The sequence below is a fragment of the Marmota monax genome, unplaced genomic scaffold (assembly GCF_021218885.2).
Source record: "Marmota monax isolate L192 unplaced genomic scaffold, Marmota_monax_Labrador192_F-V1.1 WCK01_AAM20220418_F8-fsc00114, whole genome shotgun sequence".
Lineage (NCBI taxonomy): Eukaryota > Metazoa > Chordata > Mammalia > Rodentia > Sciuridae > Marmota > Marmota monax.
Genome location: NW_026694943.1, coordinates 4,186,016 through 4,193,467, shown reverse-complemented (window position 1 = coordinate 4,193,467; position 7,452 = coordinate 4,186,016). Strand labels below are relative to the sequence as shown.

Genomic DNA, 7,452 nt, shown 5'->3' with positions numbered 1-7,452 from the left:
ACTGGAGATTCATTCACTGGTGGAAGGAACTAGCACATATCCAGTTGTTTTAAGTAAGTGATGTCAAATTCGCTGGCACCAAGAAGCAGCTCTGGATGTACAGTGCACTTTGTTCCAAGAGACCCCGCAATTCTCCAGCCGTCGGAAGATCTCACAGTTGATCAGATGTTTTTAGGCATGTTTCATTTCTTCACTGTCACATTTATAAAGCTCTGAATGCATTCACAATTTCCAGGAAAATGGCCTCAGGTAACAACCCCACCAACTTCACAAGGACAGTGACCTCCAGAGAGCAGTTTTATCTGGCACCAAAAGCGTGGTTATTTTTCTAGATATGTTTATTTTCAGCTCAAAGACAAAACAGGGGGTGTAGCTCAGTGGCAGAGCACTTGCCTAGCATGCATGAGACCCTGGGCTCTATCCCCAGCACTGGAAAAAAAGGGGACAAAATAAGAAACTCTGTAGTGGAAAATGTACCTTTCAGTTCACACTCTTGCCATCCCTTAGTCCTCATAAAATAAACACTCTAAGTATAAGCAACGGAAAATAATGTAAACTCTGCAGAAGCAGAAAGTAAATTCGTTTCTTTCAGACTCGCTGGAGGTCCTCTGCTGCAAACAGAATTCGTCATGAACAGAGGAGAAGTCTTTGGCCTATTTCTTCATTTCCCCGACATTGCGTAACAGGCATATTTCAAATTTACTTTTTTCTCCAACTGCAGCAAAAAGGCAATGAGTCTTGTTTGAGGAACCTGAAAAAGAAGGAAAAAAATGTTTCAGTAGTAGAACAACTTTTGGGGTTCAACTGTTACTATGTTGCACTTCTGAAGTCACTTGAGAAGATTCAAGTGACTTCATTCACAAAAAAGGGCCAGGACACTGCAGGGAAGGTTTTCCCTGGGGATTTGGCCTCAGCATGGCTCCTGGATCCAGCACCTGAACTTCCCAACAGATTCTAGAATTTCCATGACTTCCAGATAATGGTCGGCAGGATCCCGTGGATGTTTAGGATTTTAGATTAGGAATGTGGCTGCCTTGGATTTCAGTTCCTCTCTTACATAGTGGGCACAGAAGGCAGGGTCTGAAAATGCTCTGGGGACAAGAGGAAGTGGGTGGACCTGGGACTTCCTGTCGTTAAAGCTTTGTTGGTTTTTCCTCAGAGAATACTAATCTCCTTTGCCCATCTTAAATCCTGCAACCTTTTATTTTATTTTATTTTATTTTATTTTTTTATTTTTTTCAATTTTTTATTTTTATTTTTTATTGTGGGTTGTTCAAAACATTACAAATTTCTTGACATATCATATTCCACACTTTGATTCAAGTGGGTTATGAACTCCCACCTTCACCCCATACACAGATTGCAGATTCACATCAGTTACACATCCATTGATTTACAAATTGCCATACTAGTGTCTGTTGTGCTCCGCTGCCTTTCCCATCATCCACCCTCCCCCCTCCCCACCTCTCCCCTCCCCTCCCCTCCTCTCTCTCTACCCCCTCCACTGTATAACCCTGAGGGTCTCCTTCCATTACCATGCAATTTCCCTTCTCTCTCCCTTTCCCTCCCACCTCTCATCCCTGTTAAATGTTAATCTTCTTCTCCTGTTCTTCGTCCCTACTCTGTTCTTAGTTACTTTCCTTATATCAAAGAAGACATTTGGCATTTGTTTTTTAGGGATTGGCTAGCTTCACTTAGCGTAATCTGCTCTAATGCCGTCCATTTCCCTGTAAATTCTATGATTTTGTCATTTTTTAATGCAGAGTAATACTCCATTGTGTATAAATGCCACATTTTTTTTATCCATTCGTCTATTGAAGGGCATCTAGGTTGGTTCCACAGTCTTGCTATTGTGAATTGTGCTGCTATGAACATCGATGTAGCAGTGTCCCTGTAGCATGCTCTTTTTAGGTCTTTAGGGAATAGACCAAGAAGGGGAATAGCTGGGTCAAATGGTGGCTCCATTCCCAGCTTTCCAAGAAATCTCCATACTGCTTTCCAAATTGGCTGCACCAATCTGCAGTCCCACCAGCAATGTACAAGTGTACGCTTTTCCCCACGTCCTCGCCAGCATTTGTTGTTGTTTGACTTCCTAATGGCTGCCAATCTTACTGGAGTGAGATGGTATCTTAGGGTGGTTTTGATTTGCATTTCTCTGACAGCTAGAGATGTTGAGCATTTTTTCATGTACTTGTTGATTGACTGTATGTCCTCCTCTGAGAAGTGTCTGTTCAGGTCCTTGGCCCATTTGTTGATTGGGTTGTTTGTTCTCTTATTGTCTAATTTTTTGAGTTCTTTGTATACTCTGGATATTAGGGCTCTATCTGAAGTGTGAGGAGTAAAGATTTGTTCCCAGGATGTAGGCTCCCTATTTACCTCTCTTATTGTTTCTTTTGCTGAGAAAAAACTTTTTAGTTTGAGTAAGTCCCATTTGTTGATTCTAGTTATTAACTTTTGTGCTACGGGTGTCCTACTGAGGAATTTGGAGCCCGACCCCACCGAATGTAGATCGTAGCCAACTTTTTCTTCTATCAGACGGCGCGTCTCTGATTTGATATCAAGCTCCTTGATCCATTTTGAATTCACTTTTGTGCATGGCGAGAGAAAGGGATTCAGTTTCATTTTGTTGCATATGGATTTCCAGTTTTCCCAGCACCATTTGTTGAAGATGCTATCCTTCCTCCATTGCATGCTTTTAGCCCATTTATCAAATATAAGATAGTTGTAGTTTTGTGGATTGGTTTCTGTGTCCTCTATTCTGTACCATTGGTCCACCCGCCTGTTTTGGTACCAGTACCATGCTGTTTTTGTTACTATTGCTCTGTAGTATAGTCTGAAGTCTGGTATTGCTATACCGCCTGATTCACACTTCTTCCTGCAACCTTTTAGAAAGAGAAAGTGATCAGACTACATTTTAAAGATACCAAACAGCAGGGTGGTGCACCCCTGTAATCCCAGCGACTTGGGAAGCTGAGGCAGGAGGATGGCAAGCTCAAGGCCAGACTGGGCAACTTAGTGAGGTCCTGGGCAACTTACTGAGACCCTGTCTCAGAATAAGACATAAAAAGGACTGGGGATGTGGCTCAGTGGCAAAGCACCCCTGGGTTCAATCCCTGATACCCAAACAAAAGAAAAGTAAATGAAACAAAACACCTAAGTTCCAGAAAAAAAAAATCTTTCACCATTGCAGGAAAAATGGAGATGCAAGTACGTGGCCTTTCATGTGGACGACACCGGGAAGGGTGGGCCACCCGAGCTCACTCTGTTGAAATGCAATGACCTGGCCTCTCACGGATGACTGAGCCGGCTGGAGGTGCCGGGGACGCTTGATGGGTTTAAAAACACAAGACAGAGACAGAGAGGGGACAGGAACTTCAATACTCCCTAACATTGGATTCCAAGTCAGGGGAGTAAAGAGAACATAGAAGTGTTACAAGTATAACAAACACGAACAAATAGAAAATATTTGAGATGTTAGGGAGGGAGTACACCTGTGCAGCCCCTGCCCCAGAGACACAGCCAGAATCACCTTGGTGGACCTAGTGGCTGTGGACATGAGGCCAGTGAGTGAGGGGTGCTGGGGCAGAGGCGGGTGGGTTTTGCTGGCTGGAGAAGACCCTCAGCTTGGCAAGGCCAGGTTGGCCTAAGGCCATCTCTGCTGCAGAGGTGGCCGGGGAGGACCTGTTGTGGAGCCATACTGCCTTTGTCCTCTGCAGCACTGTGGTTAGAGGGGCTCAGAGTTTGTGTTCTCACGTTTTAAGGAAACTTGAAGGGTTGGCGAAAGTATAGAAAGTCTGATTATAGATGGAAAAAAGAAATCAGACACGCAGTCGCTAAGGTGAGAATATAAAAAGCCATCAGTTGTTTATTCAGGGGAGAGTAAATTGGAAGGCAGAATACAAAACATTCTATTTTGGTTATGGGATGATGAGAAATAAAAAAGTGCCCCCCAGATGCCTTTGAAGGGGATCTAAGAATGTCACAATTGTTGCCTAAGCTTTAAAACATCTCATTTTAGACAGAAAGGGGAGATTTAATTATCACCATCTTTCAGATGCCAGTGAGGATGGTTTAGGTAGCAGGACATCCATCCTACCTGGACCCTGCCTGGAAATGGGAGAAGGAGAAGGGGTGTTCTACTCCTAGGAAGGCCCAGGGTGAGGCCTGGGCCTCTTTCTTAAAGCACAAGGGTGATGAGCGACTTTTGAGAACCTATGTGAAAATATAAGGTTTCAAGACCTAAATCACAAAGTGCAGGTGCTCTCCTGGGGCATCCTGAAACCCTGTGGTGTGTGAGCTGGGGCTGGACAGGCCCTGTCCACAGAAGGGCTGGTACAGATGTACCCTACTCAAGGTTCATTCATGAGAAAGTACACACGCCTGTGATCCCCAGTGACTCTGGAGGCTGAGGCAGGAGGACTGCAACTTTGAGGTCAGCCTCAGCAACTTGGCAAGACCCTGTCTCAAAATGAAAAGGGTTGGGGATATAGCTCAGTGGTAGAGCACACCCAGGTTCAACCCTCAGTACCAAAACCATAATAATAACAAAAGATTAATTTATAAATATTAAGTCCCTTTGACAGTTTCTGCCCTAAAAGCAGTTTAGGGCAGAAATGAGCTGGTATTATGCTTCTTTCTGTGTGCATGATTCTAGAAAAGCAGTTCTCTGGTAGATAACTCACAGCGATAGCAGGAATAGAGGAAATCTGATTCAGTACTAAGCATAGCTTTGCATATCAGAATGAAGGGAAGGAGGGAGGACCCGAATTCCTCAGGGATTTTACCAGACTTCACAGTGTCTTCACTTGGACGGACCCAGCCAAGGCTCAGAAATATGATGAAGGTTCAGGATGAGAAACCAGAAGAACAGAACAAAACAAAACAAACCCCAAACCCAGACACCTCCAAACAAAAGACGGAACAGCAGGATCGATTTCACTGGGACAAAAACTTATTTTAATTCTCACTGTTCAGTGGCATTTGAAGGAAGGAACCAGGCCCTCATCCAGCCTGGTGAGAGCACCTCAGGGAAGTCTCGGGACACAGGAGCCAAAGCTCAGATCCCCGCGACTTCTTGGATCTCACGTTCATATTCAGCCTCACGCAATTTCCTAGAGGGGTGAGGCGGACAGGAAAGGCCAGGGGGGAAGGGGAGGAAGGAAAGCAGTCACCCACTGCCTGCTGTCCTCTCCCCACGGGGGCACATCTGCGCCACGGTCCTTGGAGAATAAGGAATGTGCTGCTCAGCACCTCAGGGTCCAGGGCCATCTGGGGTCTGGTCCCTATGACGTCAAAGCTGGCGCACCAGATACTTCTTTTTCGGATGCCCAATCCAGTCCGAGCCGATGGCCATTTAAGGGGTCTTATCTTTATTTATTTTTAAATTTTTTTTGGTACCGTGGATTGAACTCAGAGGTGCTTAATCATTGAACTACATCCCTAGCTTTTTTGTTTGTTTGTTTGTTTGTTTTTTATTCAGAGACAGGATCTGGCTGAGTTGCTAAGGGCCTCACTAAGTTGCTGAGGCTGGCTTTGAACTTGTGATCCTCCTGCCCCAGCCTCCCAAGTTGCTGGGATCATAGGCATGCGCCGCTGCGCCAGCTATTTTTGTTGTTGTTAGTGGCTGCAGACCTCTGACTGTTGGTGCAGTGGTCTCTGCTCGCCGGGAGAGGCGCAGGCAAGAGCAAGAATGTTTGCTGGATCATGATGCTGAATGGCTGCTGAGGGAGCGCTGCTGGAGGGGTCTTAGCCCTTTTCGATTGTTCGAGCAGGGTCAGGTGAGGGATTTGAACTCCTGCCCAGCACAACAGTATTTAGCAGCTCACGAAGAAGCAGCCTTGGATAAACAAGGGCAAAAAAAATGCCAGTCAAGTAGAGAATTAAGAGGTAGCTCCATATGCTTAAAAAGAATTTTGATAAGGTTCTACCTTTCAATACTTGCGTAATTATCTTTGCATGATCATAAATATCTTTAAAAACTCATCCTATTCAACTAGCTGGTATTAAATTTCAGAACGGATGGAAGTCCATGTAGCCTGTGATTGAAGTTAAATGGTCTGGGGGAATAAAGGGTGCTTGAGAGTGAGAGTAGGTGGGTCTGGGCTGAATCCTGGCTTCTGGGGTCATTAGCTGTGTGATGTGAGCAGGTTGTTCCCCTCTCTGGGCCAGCGTTTACACAGCTCTGATATAAGAATACTGCAAACCTGTGGGTCACAAGAGAGGCAGTGCGGGCAGTGGGAAGGCAACCAGTCAGTCCCATGGCCCTCAGCCTCTGCTTCTTAGTGACCACCAGGGAAGGATTGGCTTTCCTGAAGCCGGTGGCTTCTCAGGACTCCTGTCCCAGAGGGTGTCATGACCCACCGTGGCAGATGCTGAGCACAGTGGGAGGTGACCACCCCAGCCCAGTGTCCGACCACAACTCCTGCTGGATCCTCAGGTGACCCCAGAGGAACCCTTGTTGGGGAACCCAGCATGTCAAGTAATGAAGGGCCCGGGCATGCGCATCACCAAGGCTGGGGGCACGTCCCTGGGCATCACCATTGGGCTCATGTGACCTACTTGGAGAGCAAGTGAAAAACGACCGAAAGGCTGGAAAAATACTATTCAAGAGAGATGAGAGAACTGTACACATACTTGTTCTGGAGACAAGTGACAAATGACAGAAATGTACCGTATAGGGGTGTGACATGAGAAGAGAGATTAGTTAGGACAAGGGTCAATTTTCGGCTTAAGAGAAATGATGTTGTTATTTTCTGAAGGCCAGGCTGGGAAATCTGAGACGCTCACAACACACAGAGTCAGAACAAAGACCCAAACCACCCTGGTACCAGCGTTGATGGGCTCCTTTGTTAAACTAGCCCACCACATTTCTTTTCTGAGTTTTCTTTTTCAGGAACGATGAAGATAAAACATGTGGTTATGGATAAACGTGGACCTGACTCCTGCTTCTCAGCAGCAAACACATAAACACCCCCGAATGGACCTCACAGCACAAGACAAACAAGTCCACCCCTTTTCTTGACAACAATTTATGCAGGCAGCTCCTTGCCTTCGTCCCCACATCCAGCCCCTAGGTTTTACTGAGGAAGACTTACAGAAAAGAGAAAAGCTCCCCCCTTGTTGACTCCTGTAGTGAAGTCATGCGAGTCTTGCAGGCCCAGCTTGGGCCTCACTAAGAGTCGGCTGGAGAGGGACCTTTAGGTCAGGCAAGCTCATCTGAAGGCCCAGAATGTTCTGGCAAGAGGGAGGGGTCCTGGGCTAAGGAACAGGGGTGGACGTGTTGGAGGAAGGACTGTCTCCTGAGAATATGCTGGGCATGCTGCTCTATGAGATGGAGAGGGAGCTCCAAGCCCTGAGGACTTCTGACGGAAAACTTTCTGGGGAGGAGGATTGGGAGTGTGGCTAGTCTCCATGACAGGAAGCCAGCAGGTGTGGTCGAGTTGCTGGCTGAGG

At 46.2% G+C, this 7,452-nt stretch overlaps 1 protein-coding gene across 1 annotated transcript in view; it reads right to left on the bottom strand.

Moving 5' to 3' along the window:
- Window positions 1–320: 320 nt before the first annotated feature.
- Window positions 321–7,452, bottom strand: part of Mthfd1l (methylenetetrahydrofolate dehydrogenase (NADP+ dependent) 1 like) — a 190,308-nt gene continuing 183,176 nt past the window's right edge. The window contains exon 28 of the mRNA XM_046427403.2: window positions 321–751. The gene's annotated coding sequence lies outside the window, so the exon portion shown is untranslated. The remainder of the gene's footprint in view (window positions 752–7,452) is intronic.